This window comes from Pavona decussata, unplaced genomic scaffold (genome assembly GCF_977016875.1).
Source record: "Pavona decussata unplaced genomic scaffold, jaPavDecu1.1 SCAFFOLD_11, whole genome shotgun sequence".
Classification (NCBI taxonomy): Eukaryota; Metazoa; Cnidaria; class Anthozoa; order Scleractinia; family Agariciidae; genus Pavona; species Pavona decussata.
Window position 1 is genome coordinate 2,168,612 of NW_028145434.1, and position 18,322 is coordinate 2,186,933.

Genomic DNA, 18,322 nt, shown 5'->3' on the forward strand with positions numbered 1-18,322 from the left:
AATAAAAAAAATTAAAAAATTAAAAAAAAAAAATTGGAAGTCGGAAGTCGGAAGTCCGAAGTCGGAAGTCGGAAGTCGGAAGTCAGAAGTCGGAAGTCGGAAGTCGGAAGTCGGAAGTCAGAAGTCCGAAGTCCGAAGTCGGAAGTCGGAAGTCCGAAGTCAGAAGTCCGAAGTCGGAAGTCCGAAGTCGGAAGTCCGAAGTCGGAAGTCGGAAGTCCCTCCTCGGCTTTCGTACCCTCATAGCACTTTAGCCGTCTTTTAACTAAGTGTCTAACGAATCGACTTCCGGTAAGACGGGTCGACTGTAGGGCAAACGAATCGATCGATTCGCGTCGATTCGAGTCGAATCGTCCACATTTTCTACCCTCCCTCATAGCACTTTCGCCGTCTTTTAACTAAGTGTCAACACAGCGGCAAAACGTCTACGCATGCGCCAATTTTTGGCATTTCTGGTCGAGATCACGCTTTCCGGTTAGGGTTATGTTTTGATCTGTTGAAGTTTTTTAAAAACTTTCCTGCTGTGGATCATTAACCACATGTTAAAGATGAAGTGGACCAATGATAAAGAAAAGGTAAGCTCACCATAATTTCTTACAATGATTGATTCTGAAGTCGAGTGGTACTGATTATCTTTTAAAAAACGTCCAAAAATGTGATTCTATGCGTGTTCGCCCGCCATTTCAGCCCAAGTTATGAATATTTTGTCGGTTGGTGAATCGTGTTTTAACACCTAGCTCTATAGCTACTATTGCAATTTGTCCGTTCTTCAACACATGGAATGTTCTTGGAAAGATTGCTGTTACAAATTCTCATTTATATATTTTTTTATTAATTAGACCAAAGGAAGACGCAAGGTCTATCTGTTTCAAATGTTATTATAAGCAACGACGCAAAGCCTTTCACTCAGTCATCTTGTCTGGTAAATGAATGACTTCAAACTTTGAAAATTATGGTCACCAAAGCATTTAACCTGAAGCTAATGTTAAAACATGCGAGCAAGTATGGCTGAAAAAAGTTCTGGTTGCGAAATAATTTGGTGAAAAGCGTCTGCTTCTGTTCGCGACGCCAAGTTTTGACCCAAGCAGGCTACTTGACGTTTCATTTAAAATGATTTGTCATTTTATTTTAATTTTTCTCTTTCTCTCTCTCAAAAAATGGAAAATGCCACTGAAATGCTCGAATAATGGTTGGTGCTTTTACTTCACCAAAATGATCGAAAAAATGCTAGCATAATTTGTGCAAAAGCCTAAATTTGCCCAAGGTAAAAAATGATAACTAAGAAAAAGATTGGATTGGTGCTGAAGCCTAAGCTTCTGGCAGAATTTATCACATCTCTGGATGCCCCATGTTGCTGAATAAACAATCCTTCTTCCTCATGCATTAAATGTGTCTTCTTTGACCTGAAATAATAATAAATATTATTTGTAGCCCCCTTTTTATATACACTGTAAGTAAAAATTTAAGAAAATAATTAAATTTTTCTTGTTTATTTCATTTCAGGGGTTGCATATGATAGTAGTATATTCTGTATGTGGAAACCTCATGGTGAAAGAAGAATCAAATGTGCAATCTTAGTATAGGTAGATTCTAGATTTGTCTGCTGTTATGGTTGATAAACATGTTTATTCCAACTTAGGAGTGTTCCTCATATGCATTAGGCAAGGAAAATAAATATACCTGAGACAAGTCAAGTCAGCTTAAAAGAAAGTATTGTGTAAATCAAGATTACCAGAAATATGCTATGATCTGCAATAAAACAACTGTTCTCTTTTCTTGTAATACACGATGCGCATCACACATTCTTGGATCATCTCGCAAAATAATATTTTGATTATGATCCAAGAATCCAATTATAGTGTAGAATAAGATTAAAAAGACCAGGTGCATTTTTCTCTGCAAACTTTTCCATCTCTGAGGGTGTGTACAGTGCAAGTGCAATGTTGCCTTCATGGTGTTGGTGCAATGCGCTCTGGAATCTCTCTACCAGGTAATCAAATGAATGTTTGGAAAAAAATAACGAAGAAGGGATGCAGAACTTTTTATCTTTATAAGTAGAAACTAATGGTCACCACATACTCCATCAAGATGTTTAAATAAACTCTCACAACTAGTAACATAAGAAACATGTGGAGGATAATTATATTATCCACATATTTAAATTGTGATCAGAATATGCATATTCATACTGGGGCTTAATTTCATTCCCTCTGGGGTTGGGGGTGCCTTTGTATAAGTTACATTTGTTCTCCTCTAGCAGATGAAAAAAAAATTACAATATTGATATTGCTTATTTTTATAGTGAAATATACATGTTGATGATCAGTGTAATCCTTCAGAAGGATGTTTGGTAGAAATACTGTTACTGAAATATCTCTATTATATTACTGGGATTCTTTTTTTTCTTTTTTGTTCAAGTAGTTGTGTAGTTAAACTGACCTGATGAGGCTTTGAAAACTGTTTCAATGCTGTTCTATACATGTCTTTCTACTAGGACATCTCCATGACAATTTGACTTTCACAACTCTAAAAGAAGTTTGTATTGTACTCCAGGTGTCCTGATTTGGAAGCACTATTCTACAATCTCTTTTATTATTATTATTATTATTATTATTATTATTATTATTATTGTTATTATTATTATTATTATTTCTTTTGCTAAATATATACAATAATTGGGGAAAAATGCGTTTACTTTATTAAGGGTTACTATTTGGGGTTGTAAACTTAGCAACGTTAATAATCATGAAGTTATCTTTGTATGTGAAAGTAAAAGGCAAACTTAAAAATTATCGGAACAAATAATATAAAGAGCAAGGCAGGGTATGTTTGATGAACAAAGGCCGTGCCGTTTGAAATATTGGAAAGGAAAAATATATTTCTCTGACTGTGAAATTAGCCTTGCTCTTTATATTATTTGTAGTGCAATTTATTGCTCCTTTACTACAGGATCCGGTACTTTTATTTTATCACGGTCAGGTGGTTCTTGCAAGCACACCTGCTGCACATCCACTGGAAAATTATGCACAACCCAGAACCGAAATTGGGCCTCTTTCGGCTTATATTCTGCATACGTGGTAAACTTTTCTTCTTGGTCGACATTCTCAGCACATTTGTTGCAGCACCTTGTTCCCGGACGATAAGGAACATTACCTGCCTTTCCAACAGCGTCCAGCACGGCATAAAGTCGAGAAGGTATCCCGTTTTTGTGGAGAGCTCGAGAGTAGTTTTCCTGAGTAACCGAACACCGGTTTTTTCGTCCCAGTGAACCCGGCAAACTATCGAACCAACTGGAAGTTCAGCGGCCCTGGCTAACTGAGGTGTCAAGAAGTAATGACGGCCTCCGCATTTTCGTTTATCTAAACTTTTACCACACTTCTCGTCTTGCGAGGAACAACATTTAACAACAGGACAACAACAACCACGGACAACAAAACTTTTCTTCACAAGCGCGAGCAAGTCGCATTTTCGAGCATGGTTTTCGCACTTGGTGCAAGCACCAAACCCCTTGGTGCAAAGGTTTGAAAACAGCAAAATAAATTTACTCACCAGGAAAACAACTTTTTTGCTTAAGTTTGTTTCGTAACTCTTGAGTTTTGTTTTTAAACTTCGCGCGACGGGAGTTTTTTGTTTACGCAATAGGTTTTAATAGCTAACCGGAAATACAACACCGACCGGAAGTTCAGTGGTTGGCACATGCGCATTGCGTTTTGCCGCTGTGTCCTAAGTGTCTAGCGAATCGACTTCCGGTTAGACGGGTCGACTGTAGGGCAAACGAGTCGATCGATTCGAGTCGAATCGAGTCGAATCGACGACATTTTCTACCCTCCCTCATAGCACTTTCGCCGTCTTTTAACTAAGTGTCTAGCGAATCGACTTCCGGTAAGACGGGTCGACTGTAGGGCAAACGAATCGATCGATTCGAGTCGAATCGAGTCAAATCGTCGACATTTTCTACCCTCCCTCAAGGCCGGCTTACTGTGTTTTAACTAAGTATCTAGCCAATCGACTTCCGGTAAGACGGGTCGAAAATAAGGCAAACGAATCGATCGATTCGAGTCGAATCGAGTCAAATCGTCGACATTTTCTACCCTCCCTCAAGGCTGGCTTACTGTGTTTTAACTAAGTATCTAGCTAATCGACTTCCGGTTAGACGGGTCGACTGTAGGGCAAACGAATCGATTGATTCGAGTCGAATCGAGTCGAATCGTTGACATTTTCTGCCCTCCCTCAAGGCTGGCTTACCGTGTCTTAATTAAGTATCTAGCCAATCGACTTCCGGTAAGACGGGTCGAAAATAAGGCAAACGAATCGATCGATTCGAGTCGAATCGAGTCAAATCGTCGACATTTTCTACCCTCCCTCAAGGCTGACTTACCGTGTTTGAACTAAGTATCTAGCCAATCGACTTCCGGTAAGACGGGTCGACTGTAGGGCAAACGAATCAATCGATTCGAGTCGAATCGAGTCGAATCGTCGACATTTTCTACCCTCCCTCAAGGCCGGCTTACCCTGTTTTAACTGAGTGTCTAGCCAATCGACCTCCGGTTAGACGGCTCGACTACAAGGGCAAACGAATCGATCGATTCGAGTCGAATCGCCACAATCCTAGACGAATCGAGTCAGATTGGGTGTATTGGACAACCCTCGATTTCTCCTACCCAGCACTTTGCCCTTCAGCAACACTTCTCCCCACTAACGACTGGTCAAGCACTCACATACGAAACACATATCTTCCACACCTTTAGCGAATTGCTGCTTTGGTTCCGGTTTTCAGAAATGGCACGTCCCAAATTCTACGCCAGTAGACTCACTTGTCGTTATTTGCCATTAACGGCATATTATTAGACGGGGTTTTGGTGCATGGTCCATTTTTAAGCGTACATAAACTTCACAGTGAAATACACCCTCATACCAGTTATTTGACTAGTTATTGCAAGACGTAAATTGTCAGTTTAATAGATCGCCTGACCGCATATTCTTACTAATCATACTGCGAAGGGTTGACCAGGACTAGACATTCAATATATCGAGAATATAATAACAAAGATTACAAGATTTCAAGCCTTATTAAGGCGGCTCGCAACAGTGGTTTTGACATTGGGGTGCATCGTTTAAAATCAACATTTCACATGGAAGGCTTGCTTCGATTTCCATCATACTACACTACCTTTTCAACCTATGATCAAATTTTATGTTTGTGTTGATTTCCAAGCAACAGCTGTTACCGTAGCAATGATGAAATAAAACACTTCTTTTTAGTTAAAGTCAATTATCTCGAAATCTAGACAGACACTTTACAACGAAACTTTCAGAGTTTAAACTACTCAACCTAGACAACATCTGGACAAAATTAGAAAAAAAATCTGTCAGAGCGTTGTAAAGTAAATAGAGAATTTTTTTATGGGCTGATTATTTGTTATTTGTGATTTTAAATGGTTAAAATAAATCAAAAAGCTCGTAGTTTGCATAAATCAATTTTTTTTTAAAATATGCCCTTACAGGTTCTCAAATTCAATTGTGAGGCGTTAGAATAATAATTCGTTTTGATGTTCGAGCAAGTTTTAGGCCTAATAACCATTTCGGGCGTCAGATAAGAAGATTGAAACTCGGTCTCGTTTCCGTCGCTGTCCTTTATCTCTGAAAATGAATTTTTTTTGTTTTTTTCTGGTCTATTTCGTTGCTATTCTCGTGTAATGAATATTTACATGTGCACCACGCCTATTGCAAGGCGTGAATGACGTATTTAAAAAGAGTGTTTTGCGTCTCCGTTCTTATGGTAACAGCTGTTGCTTCGAGATCAACGAAAACATGCAATTTAAGGACGGTGCCTACTAACACTGAAGTATTATTGTGTGGTTTATGACTATGTGGGAAAAGCAGATCTTAGTCCAAAAAGAAAATTTGGAGTAACCACGTATTCTTTAGAGATAATTAAGCAACAATTATTCTAAAATCATTAAAATACAAAGCAATGTTCTCTTTTTTTTTTCCAAATTGAAGCTTTGTTATCTCTAAAAAAAATGTGTGATTACCCCCGATTTTCTTTTTGGATACCAAAAGCACTTGCTAAGTTCTGCTTACTCCACATAGTTTTAAACCACACAAAAATATTCCTGTATTATTAAGCACTACCCATACTGGGAAACAAGAGTATCTCGAGATGCGCAGAACGTATGCGCAGTAAGGCAACGTCCTTAATCATAGGTTGGAAAGATAGTGGAGTATGATGGAAATTGAAGAAATTCTTCCATGCGAAATATTGATTTGAAACGATCCAACCCAATGCCAGAACAATTTTTGCGAGCCTCCTTAAGTCATCAGGATGTGAACCCTATACGTTCATCACAGTAAAAAGGTACTTAAGTCCATGCCGGTGACAATTAATTTTTCAGGACCTATGTTCTCAGCAGCAAGGCTCCTGTGGACAGGCTTGTTCGATTTGACATGAGGAACAGTAGTACGTAGCCAGTTTTGCCTCATAATTTGGGATAAATAGCTTATTTCGTGAAGTTCTCCTCTTCAGTCCAAAATGTTCTTCTTCTAAATGGAATGCCAGCATTTGACGGTGCATTACAAAGTGGATTTAAACTGATGGTGAACATACATAAATTTTGCTTCGCGTTAGGATCACCAAACCTGCTCTGAGATGAAATGAGTAGAATGGACCAGCACTGGTGATAAGCAACCTAGCCAGCTACAAGAAAAGGAACAGGAACGCAGTACTAGAAACCGTGATTTGTTGCGTTTCCCTCTTGAGAAAAGCATCGAAATAGCAGGGAAACTTCTGATAGAGCGGTGCACACACGTTTGATAGCCTGTCTAACAATATAAGGGCTGTTAATATTATTAATGAATTGAAGTATAAATATTTTTCGAACGTTTCTGTGTATTATAGGGTTACTATAAATAAAATTTCTAATGAAATTACTGTAAGTCAAGGCTCCATTTAAACTAGCTTATCTAATTAGATAAACCTAAATAAATATTTTCCGTGTTGTACTTAGCACAAGACAATAGAGAAATTTAGAATTCCGTTTACGGCAAACGCAAGAAGGACCACGTGACCATGTTTATTCCTTATTTGTCGCCCGCCGTTTTTAATGTTTCAGGAAAATGATGTTTTACGTTAGCATCAAAGTTCAAGCTTGTTTTGTATCCATGTACTCATCTTATCAAGAAGACGTGTTGGCGAACTTCACGTTTGCCATTTCCCGTAAACGTGATTGTGCTTCCCTCTGTTAACAAATCTATCGCTCCGATTCTCAAAGTGTTAATGCAGTAGCCACATTTACTGTAACATTGGTCGCGAGTGTAAAAAAATAAGTAAAGGAAATCTGTATAGATCAGAAGAGAACAAAAATAGCAACAGCGAGGGGTAGATAAGAAATCTAAGCTCGCTTAGAAACTAATACCACTAGCAAAGCAATTTCACTTCTTTTATTACCAGCAAGTTACATTTGTGTAAACGGAAAAAGTTATTTGATCGTAGCAATTCACAGTTCAATTCTAGCTTTCCCAGAAAACAACCTAATTGTTAATTAATTAATTGACCTCTTTCATTTTATTATTGCTGTATTATTGTCAACGTGATTTATTACGCCTTTTTGCAATACTATTTCTCTAAATACCGATACAAATAAACTGTTGTTGTTGATAGTAACTAGCAAAAATGCATTGATTATAATAACTGTTGTTTTCGCCCTGTTTCATGATAGGGGAGATCCAGCCCCTCGGCTGCCCCTTGAAATTTTATTTTCAATTTACTATTAGTTTCCCGAAGCATATCATGTAAGTCATTTTTATCCAATGTTTAGAGATCAGTTGTGACAGTCACGGGAGGTTATTGCCTTTCAACCGTGTTTGAAAGACAGGTGGAATTGTTGTTGCGATTATTTGACTAAACTTAGTCGCATATCCTTTTGTATCGGGGCAGATACATTCCCCTAGCCTTAAAATTTGCTACTCACAATTAAAGATCCGTAAAGAAATTGATGAAAAGTCAATTTTTTGGGTAGTCAGAAGTTTGTTGCATTTCACGACAAGTGGTCACACTATAGCTTCATACCTGGATGATTCGAGTTCTAGAGATCTCCAAGAAATTTAGGTGAGGTTAAATGTGTGTAATCACACATCCGTTTTTTTGTGTCACACCCTGTCCTCAAACAACACCTAAATTTTTACTTAGCAAAATTGAACTGAAAGTCATTGGGAACTGCAAAATCTTCTTTCTGCACATTAAACTAGGAAATTGTTAATGAATAATATTTACTTTGTGAACCCTGACTTTAACACGGCAACTTTACATTTCAATAAAGCTGCCAGCTTTGTCCAGGTTAGCCCTATAGTAAAAGTAGACGTACAACGTTATCATTGATAGAGGCCTATGTATGTATGGGGATTCACTGTCCCCCGTGTCGTTTGCTGTTGCCAACCATGTATCATTTGCTACACGCGGAGTGCAAACGAATGTGATAGTATATTTAACGCCTGGTGAATAAATGGGAACGCTGTGTTTATTTCAGTCACTGACACAGGCTAGGCATACTTTGCAAAACGAAATCCGAGCTTTTCCAAAAGGAATCGAACCTATAACCTTCAGATTACTAGTTCGAATGATCTACCTCCAAGCTACAGGAGACCCGTTGGAGCTAGGCCGTTAAACAAGTTTCATGCGACAAACATCCGCAGGGTGGCTACTCCCCCAACATTTGGGTGGATGAGTGGGTGGGTGTGTGGCGCGCCTCTTGAGACCTTTACCCTATTTCAGACCAGAATCTTGCATCAATACCCTATTTTAGACCCTGCAAACCCTCCAAATGTAAATCATGTTAAACCGTTACAATAAATATAGAAAAGATCCAGATGAAAGCGGAAAACAAATAACTGCGAGTTGTGTAGGCCTTCCAACCCCATTTTACTCGTGCAAACTATGCCCAATTCCAGGTCAAAAAAATCTATACCCGACCAAAAATTGGCACCGGACATGCCTATATGGCTGTTTTAGGGGTGTACCTCGCCTCCCCTGGGGTAAACATCCTGCATAGTGGCTGGACTCGAACATGGATGTGCTGCATATGTGCAACAGAAGAACTGTGATCGTATACACTCGATTGCAGAAACTTTGACACCCAAAAAGCATAAACTGTGAACGATGAGACCCAACGGATTTGTGGGTAGTGTTTAAACAATAACCTCATTTCCATAATCAATAATTTACCATTCTCATTCATTGCAAGAAAGAATACAGTGCTGACTTCATTCCTCCGAATAATTTTCTACCAAATATTGCTTAAGTTCATTGACTGATTTGAACTTAGGCAAATCGCGATATCACTCAAATTGGCCCTTGTTGGCATACTTGGACGCTTGAAGGAAAGCTTGGACAGTTTCCATCATTCACTACGTGCAACTAATTCTGGTCCAGTCAACCGTCGCACGAGAATAGAATATTATGCAAATAAATTTAGTACACTTATACCCATAAAGCCATTGGGTCTCATCGTTCACGGTTTATGCTTTTTAGGTGTAAACGTTTTTGCAATCGAGTGTATTTTAGGTAAATGGATCATTTCTCGGTTTGGTAAGTTGAAGGCACGAGAACTTCTTTCGCAAAATAAACTGACGGGTGGTCAGTTCCTTTTTCTTTTCAAAAGGAAGCTTTAGTTAGGATATGGCGGGTAAATTATTTCGAACAAACCCAGCAGACGGTGAACAAAAAGGAACTAAAATGAACGCACCTGCGAACTGTGCGTGTAAGCATCGTCGGCTATTTACCCACTTTTGTAAGTATTCAATAAACACATAAAAGCCTCTTACTGTAGTAAGTGGGGGTAGTTCTCCGCTTTTCAATTGAAACATTGGGGTAGCAAAAAGGAGACGGCCAGCAAACAGTTTATATTGAGGTGATATGGGGACTATTCACCATAATCAATGGGTGACATGGGGACGCACAATCAAGTTATGACTACGCAAATTTCGTTCAAGACAGCACTTAAAAAGGCAGCTTCTCTTCAAACTTGACACAGAGACAGATGTCACGGTGGAACAAAGATTTCGCATTCCAAATCCGACGGACATTTTACGAGACGAATTACAAGACCTGTGCCATGAACTTTTAAATTTGCCACCTCTGATGGACCAAATTTCTGGCATTTTATAATTTTGTTCTGAAGGGTACAAATAATGAACGTCCTGCTAGTACTGAAGACATAAATGAGGGATTGGAGATTTAATTCTGTAGTGTATGTTCACTGCATAGTGGATCTTAGTGAAACTACGAAAACCTTCCTGGGCGTTTACCCTAATAAGGAAATGAACCACAAGATGAAAAGAAAAATCTTTTACCTCGGCAGGAACCGAACCAGTCACGTGGGAGGGGACCGTCGCATCCCTACCTGTGTGATGTCATATAGCCACCGTCTGCGGCCAGAAAGAAAGGGCTTTCTTTCAAAATGGCGGCCACACGCGTGAATTTTAGACTCTAATATGCCGTTTCCAGAAAGAAAAAAACCTATTCATGTTTGAATCCTTTGGTGAACGTTTTTAGGAATGACAAGTTCAAAACTGCTATGAAAAGAAACTTCCGCTGTCAGCTAATGCAGATCAAATGACGACTGCACTTGCGTCCCACCAACGTGGCGCAGGTTCTAATTGTGGGTATCTAATATTGTAATAAGTCTTCTCTTATAATAAGTTGTTGTTGTTGTTGTTGTTGGTTTTTCTCCGGGTACTCCAGTTTTCCCTGCTCCTCAAAAATCAACATTTCCAAATTCCAATTCGATCTCGATTATTGTCAAGCACTTTATCATGGGCCTCTGGCTCAGGAGATTGTGCAAGCACTCCCCGTGTTATTGACATTAAAAATATTACTTTACTTTACTTTTTACGTTAGGGTTTGCCTTCAAAATATAAGGATCGTATACATTTGTACCAGGATTAGGTGTACATGATTATATCCAATCAAACGTTCATGTATACTCGTCATTACACAGGCCTTATATGCCGGTGTCTTTATCCTTCAGTACATGTCTCCGTTCACGTGATGTATACAGACTCATAACACCGTATTTTGTATTTCACGCAGTATGCATTTACACCTAATGCATTTAAAGTGAAAATAATAAGGAAAACAAAAATCGGTCTTACATTACCTTTACCCATAGCTGGGGTCCACACAAGCTTACAACAGACCTCCAAAACTTGCGTGATATCTAAACGTTTGTACAAGCTGTGCCCAGCTACTGATAATGATCCTACAAGCACAACCTTTATTTATTTATTTTTTTTTAAGTCCAAAAATAATAAACCGTATGGGAAAGCGAGAGTCAAATGATATTTATTGCAAAATCACTCATCATAATAACTGTAGTTATAGTCAATCAATCGTTACACTTTGTTAGCGAAAATTACTCCTGTACTTCTGTCTAATGGCTATCATTCCATTTTGTCGAAGAATAATCTTCCTTACTATTAAGTGTAGTTTGAAAACATCTAACGTCAAGAAAAAGGCAATGTTTGTTTTCAAATTGTCGAATGAAAAACTGATACAACTGTTAAATGAAAATATCGATTACATTTGTTTTCTGATACTACACAGTTAGCATCCTCCGAAGCCCAGGGGTAGATAAAAGGAAGGGAAAAAAGTAAAAACGAGTTAAAAAAAAAATGCGCAAGCTGCTAGTATAAGATACTCCATATTAACAGCATATCAATAAATAGAAAAAGTATTAATTTTGTACCAGAAAACAGCAAAATTCTTGAAATTACCAAAAAATTACACCTCATTGAGGAAGAAATTTCCTTGAATGCAGTGGGCAATATAAACGTCTGTTTTTTTTCCTTCGGAGTGGTCACGTGAGTAGTATCGAAAGGTATTGGCATCGCGAGTATCGATATTTTTTGGGAAACCCAGCATCGAAGATATCGAATACTTGGTATCGATACCGACCCACTCTTTTTCCCACTATCTCTCCGTGGGTCTCTGAGGATGGCACTGACATACAAAAAAGAGAGTTGCTTATCCTGAGCAGGGATCTGAAAAACTGAACCTCTTGTAATATATTATTCAAATCATTTATTTTTCTGGCAATGCTACAACCTGCATACAAGACAAACAAAAAGAGAAGAAGTTGAGGAAGAACGAACGCCAACAACCGTGATTTAACGTGTATTTAGTATTTAGTTTAGTTTTTATTTTAGCTATCGAGGCAATATATAGGCGATATTTCATTTCTGATATTCTATACGGAATTTGAGCAAGACAGGTCACTTGACCTTCAACTTCAAAGAGCATTGCAATTCCATTAGCTTTTGGAACAGACCTCCCTGCAAAAATAACTACCAGTCTTCTGGAACAGGTTCTTGTAAATGTCTCTCTCTGTCAGAGTGAAGATGTCCTAAACCTGATAAATGTTTACCTTTATTGATCACATCATATCATAAGCAATAGGAAACATAGGTTTCGACTAAATAAAGACTACATTTATTTCAAATAAAGTTGAATTAGTCACAATGAAGAAGTATTTAGTCTTTTCTGGTCGTTTCTCCCCATTTATTTCTAGTAGAATCACAGGTCACCAAAGCGTATGTGACACAAGCTACCATGCAAGCGTGATTTAAGAGTTTGTATGGAGTTAGAATTAAATCGAAATTTAGACAACAATTTTCCCTAAAAATCGCACAAAAAATATACAAAAGTCTGAAAAAACTTACCCGGTGTGCTTTGCTGTGTTTTCAATGCTCTTCAGTGCTTTCAAACGCTGTTTTGAGCGGTTTATCTCTCAGCAGCTGGTCCACGTGCATCACTGTATTATGTTAATGACAAGGTAGGAAACTACAAGTCGAATTTCAATGAAATTTGGCCCGTCATTTAAGGAGAGCACTTCCAAAACCTCGCTAAAATTTGCTTGAAACTTAAGCTCTCGCTTACCTGCCTCACCATATGGCAAGAAGGATGATGTGCGGTCCCTTCTGGGTAGCTCATTTACGGAGGAGTTTATTTATTGAGACACAGGCCTTCGTTGAAAACAAAGTTCATTTCAAATCGGGTGCCATTTTTGCCGCCGACCGAGCCGTGTCGCTGGAATGTTGGAACAAACTCACGGTCAAACCTAGGCATGAGTACTAAAATGTGCCCAGCCGGGTAAAATCCACGGGAAGCCTTTGGCACCTAACAAACCACACACACCCCCTCCCGGCTAAGTACCTTGTCATTAACATAATACAGTGATGCACGTGGACCAGCTGCTGACAGATAAACCGCTCAAAACAGCGTTTGGAAGCACTGAAGAGCATTGAAAACACAGCAAAACACACCGGGTAAGTTTTTTCAGACTTAAGTATATTTTTGTGGGAATTTTAGGGAAAATTGATGTCTAAATTTCGATTTAATTTTAACTCCATACAAACTCTTAAATCACGCTTGCATGGTAGCCTGTGTCACATACGCTTTGGTGACTTGTGGTAGAATAACCCCAACATTCTATGTCGCCAGCATGCATTCGTTAAGTCTTGGTAACCGTCCCGTTTTATTGAAACTCCAGGGGCGGCCACTAAGCGTGCGGGCGTTAACACTTAAAAGTGACTGAGTGGGAAACGATTTAACAGTTGCTAGGAGATTAGAGCTACTGGCCAATCACTGAACTGGAAATACAATAGACATTGTTTTTGAAATTCGTCTGCACGCGGTAAGAGCACTGCAAACTTCTGCCACCCCTTGCTAGTTCCAAAATGTGACAAAAAAATTACTCTCCCCACCACAGGCCGACCACCCTCTGTTTGTGTGGTGTAATGACTGTTTGTAACTTGAGACTTTATATTCACGCGACACGATCGGTTGAAATTTTTACTGAGTAGAGATATTTAAAGTCGCCTTTTACCTTTATCAGTTTATGTTCAATTAAAGTTTTAAGGAAATGTTGATTGAGTCATGCGTGGTGTTTTCTCGCCATTCCAAGCCGTAGAAACCTTTCTCTGGCGAGTTTACTGTTCAACAGTGTTACCGGGCGAAGGCCGGTACTATACTAGAGAAAGGGAGACAAGGCAGGCAAGAAGCCGCCGGCGACCGCTATGGGTCGTTACTTGAAACCGGATTTGCCGCAAAATTTGAAAAATTCTTGCAGCGTTTTCGGCCTGTGTCCCCACATGGAAGGAGTCGAAAACAATTTTGAAAGATATGACTGGACTGATATATTTGGGCTTTGAAATATCGTTAGTTTATTGGATTGCTGTTAGCCAAACTTCAATCTTGGAAATTTATTCCTAACATAGTACAAAAGTACCTTTGGGTGTCCACATGTATAATATGACCCTGATTAGGAAAATATGGCTTGACTTGCAATCAGGCAGGATTCCAAGTAACAGAGTCATCTAAGGTCCACACTTTACAAATTAAAGCTGGTACCTGACCTGACAAGTTAAAAAGACTGAGAGAGACCCATTTCTACTAGACTAGCAATTGAAATTCCTTCTTGACTCTCTGCCTGAAAAAAAAATATGTATATATCTGGAGCACTGATTACCATTAAAAGCTAAGCCGTCCATTACATACATGTAACATACATTACATACATGACGTCATAAAATGTTAAAAACTCAAATGGAACCACAAGCCACAAGCGAGTGGTTTGACTGCAAGTTTGGAACATTTTATGGCATTATTTTATGATCTATAAGAGTATCGACCATATAAAACTGCCATCGATTTTTTTAAAACAATGACATGGAAAAAGTATCAGCGGAATTGGCTTTATTTTCTGTTGAGAAAGCATATGTATTTACATCTGACATCATTTTTGTTTGTACTCTTATAGACAATAGCTACAAGTCAATCAGCGCGAGGAAATTTTGACAGTTACTGTTAAGTAAAGCAATGTTTTAACTGTGATCATGCCATGCCAAACAACAAACCAGGTAAAGTTTTAGACGACTATTTTGCCACCCTTACATGCAACAGACTATCAGGACTTTGGAGAAGCCAGATCCACAAGTGAGTTAGCTACTCATAAACGAAAGGAAGTTCCCCATTCTTGCCGTCTGTGAGTAACAGTATTTTTAAACTCTATAAAGTAGTTCATCTTCACTGTACATGTAGTTGCCAGCCGTAATCACCAACTGCTGCAGGCGTACTAATGAAAGCCATGCGTTGTTTAATCCTTAAAAACAGGTTTGCTTATATTGGGCAACACTTTTAACAATTTTTAAGTCAATCTGTTGAAGGTGAATGTACTCTGTCAAGAGAAAAGACAACGTGCAGGTACATGCACCCTAGTAGAACTATGCTTTTATGCCATCCAAGATTTTAGTGGAAGTTTATCCAGGGGTCCATTTTTTAAAGTTCCCGAAGAATTTTCAGGCCTGAATTTAAGAAGTTTTCAAATCCATTTCCAATTGATTGTTCGTAGTTTTGCATGCAAGCTAGCCCAGTATTTTTCTTGTTTTTAAAAGCGTCTAAATGTTTCAGATTTCAGAAATATTAAAAATTGAGTTTCTAGGGACGAATATTGTGCACGTAAAAGAGTTCTACGAGCCTAAAAAGTTTACAGGAGTTTGAGAAATGCACAACACATGCCCACACCTGGACTCAACTCTTTTGACAAAATTTTAACACAAAATCTACCTGGCTAGATAATGCGAGCCAACTCTCTTGCTCCGGCAGGTCTATTTCGGGGGTGAGGGGTGGGGGGTGAAGGGTGAGGGGTGAGGGGTGGGGGGTGAGGGGTGAGGGGTGAGGGGTGAGAAGTGTGGCGTGAGCCAATTGTTCGAAACGAATTCTAGTCTGAAATGTCAGCCGTCTCTTCTCCCTAACCCACAGGGGGTTAGGAGGAGGAGAAAGCTGACATTTCAGACTATAAAAATTCAAGATTCAAGACTGTAGTTTCTTTCCCCTATTTTACTGAGATCTGAGACGCATCTAATACCTGACATTCACTAACGGAGTGTATTGTAACGTGGCACATGTGACACTGATAAGTTTCCTGAGAACTATAATTTTTACATTATTGCTAATTTATTTGAATTTAATTCACACACTATCTTAGGTGCTAAAACAAAATGGGTTCCATAGCAGCCCAAAAACCCCTTTCACTTTGTCATACTGTCTCCATATAGAACAGTTTATAAAAAGCCGCAAAACCGCAAACACGGCAAAAAAATGTATCCTACTGGAGGCACGTGGTGGGAAAATTCTGCACTCACTCAATCGCCTGGTAACTGGCGTGTTGAGTTTCTCAACATGTCATCGTAACTAAAAACATGTTTGTTGCGTTAATGGAACTCTGATTACAAAGAAGGGAAAAACGGAAATCTGAAATTGAAAGAAATTATAAACTGAAGGCAGTGAACTTTTTTCTTTCTTTTTTCTCTGCTCCTAGAGAGGATTAGAAATGAAGATTCGAAATGTAACATGCTCAAATCCCAAATATAAACAAGAAAAGGGAAAAACATTTTTTCCCTGCCCACCAAAAAAAAAAAGGGTGGGGGGGGGGGGGGGGGGTGAAGGAAGGAAAATGCTCGCTAGTTAAAGTAACGATTCAACAAAACCAGTCTAGATTCCGGTTTTTCACAAGCCACTTTGGCAAATTCATAAAAGTTAATCCAGATTATTTACAGTTACAGTTGTGTTGCATTTTTAAGATTCCGAATTAATATGAGAGTGGAGGGTTCATATCTCAAGAGCAGAACGTTTGTTTGTGTAATGACAATAACGACATTTGTAATTGTATCATGACAATAGCGACATTTAGTAGTATTGACGCTTGCTCCACTTAGTATCATTGACAAACCAGCCTAACAACCGGTTTTTCGAAGGCCATATGGTAAATGATTAACCAGGGAAAGTTAATCTAGTTTATTTGTATATATAAAGTTACAGTTTTGTTACAGTTTGAAGAATCAAAACCAATATGACGTCAGTTGTATCATTTTGTCGATCCAAGATCCAAGATCCAAGATCTTACGAGTCTCAAACAAAAAAGCAATACAATAAACGATAGCCACAGTTTGGATTACTTTTATGTGTTTGTCGAACTCAATAAGGTTAAGGTGGATCGCAAATCTCCACAGCTCGCGCCATGAACAAATTAAACGTACCCTCACCCCCGAACTCGTGATTTCATGTGAGATTGCAGGATGTTCGTTTATCACGTATATGAGAGTCTAGATCCACGTCTGTTAAACTCACCCCCACCCCCACCCCTCACCCCCAATCAGGTAACTTGCCTATTACTGGGTAGTGCAAACAAGTGAAAGCTTTTATGCAAAATTTCCGATAAACTATTGTTTATTTATCTTCTTACCAAAACTTATAGCTTTTTGTAGTTTTGGGCTTGCATTTGCCTAGCAAAACGATGCATTCGGTTGATTTCTACAGTTAGAAGGCAGGCAAAAAGGAATTGAAGCTAAAGAATTGTTGATTTGAATTCTTATGAAAAGTGGTGGCTACCAATGGAGGCAAATTCTTTGAAATAGGATAGCTTGAAAATGCAACAACACCAAATATTATTTGCCATTTTAAGATGAAAAGTATTGATATTATCAGCATCTTTCAACTAATAGGTTTACCGAAAAGCCTTTAACCCAAAGAAGTGCTGGTCCTTGTACTGTCCTCCCCATGACCTGAGTGGCTAGCCTAATTCCTTTTATCGCCCTTTAGCAGTTGTTCACTGTTTATCTCAAAGAGAATACCAGACAACTGGCGGGGATGGTCTAATACAGTGAACAAGCTAGGCTTGAAAAGGAAGGAAGATGAACTGCACAGGAATACAGGTTGACCCCTTCACAGAAAATTCAATATTTTTTTTAGAGCTGGAGAATCCTGCAGACCTCTTCCAAATCCTCTAACAGCATTTCGATTCCTTTCCATTTTTTTTCATAGAACATGCTATCAGCGTTAGAAACAGGCATAAGTAAAACATTTTGAATAATAAACGTTTTATTGTATGTAAACAAAAAGTTCTGTTGTTGTTGTTGTTGTTTTTGTTTTGTTGTTTTCTTTCTGGTATATGAAAGAATGTAGCCTTTGCCAGAGGCAACTCTGGGGTCTGGCGGCAAAGAAGGAGCATTAAAAGAGGTCTGGGGCAAGGGACAGGAAAAGAAATAAAGAAGGGGGTAGCTACCCCCTCCCTCCTCAGTCAGATTTTTTCTGTATCGCCAGTTGCTTGCCTAGGTTTCCCCCCCCCCCCCCCCCATCCCCACACCCGCTTAAGTTTTCTCATTCTTCCCACATGCATGTTACTGTACAAAGCGATGCCTACAAAGAAGGCTAGATAAGCTAGGGTTTTTTAATCTTTTCCTCAAACTCAATCATTAGATCAGTTTTAGTAAA

The 18,322-nt window shown here is 38.9% G+C and overlaps 2 protein-coding genes and 1 long non-coding RNA gene across 10 annotated transcripts in view; 2 read left to right on the plus strand and 1 right to left on the minus strand.

The window, feature by feature from the left end:
* The window catches only part of LOC146488159 (uncharacterized), a 538,028-nt gene that overhangs the window by 311,732 nt on the left and 207,974 nt on the right, over positions 1-18,322 (plus strand). The gene's annotated exons all lie outside the window — the stretch shown is intronic.
* Positions 1-18,322, minus strand: part of LOC146488171 (uncharacterized) — a 286,546-nt gene that overhangs the window by 46,144 nt on the left and 222,080 nt on the right. Inside the window, exon 4 of one of the 2 annotated variants that reach the window (XR_014867039.1) lies at positions 11,363-12,267. The exons of the other annotated variant lie outside the window; for it this stretch is intronic. The gene's annotated coding sequence lies outside the window, so the exon portion shown is untranslated. Of the gene's footprint in view, positions 1-11,362; positions 12,268-18,322 lie in introns of those variants that run through there. 2 annotated transcript variants of the gene reach the window in all.
* On the plus strand, positions 6,023-7,362 carry LOC146488174 (uncharacterized). The gene is made up of 2 exons (XR_014867062.1): positions 6,023-6,355; positions 6,626-7,362. It is a non-coding gene; the product is annotated as an uncharacterized LOC146488174 (long non-coding RNA).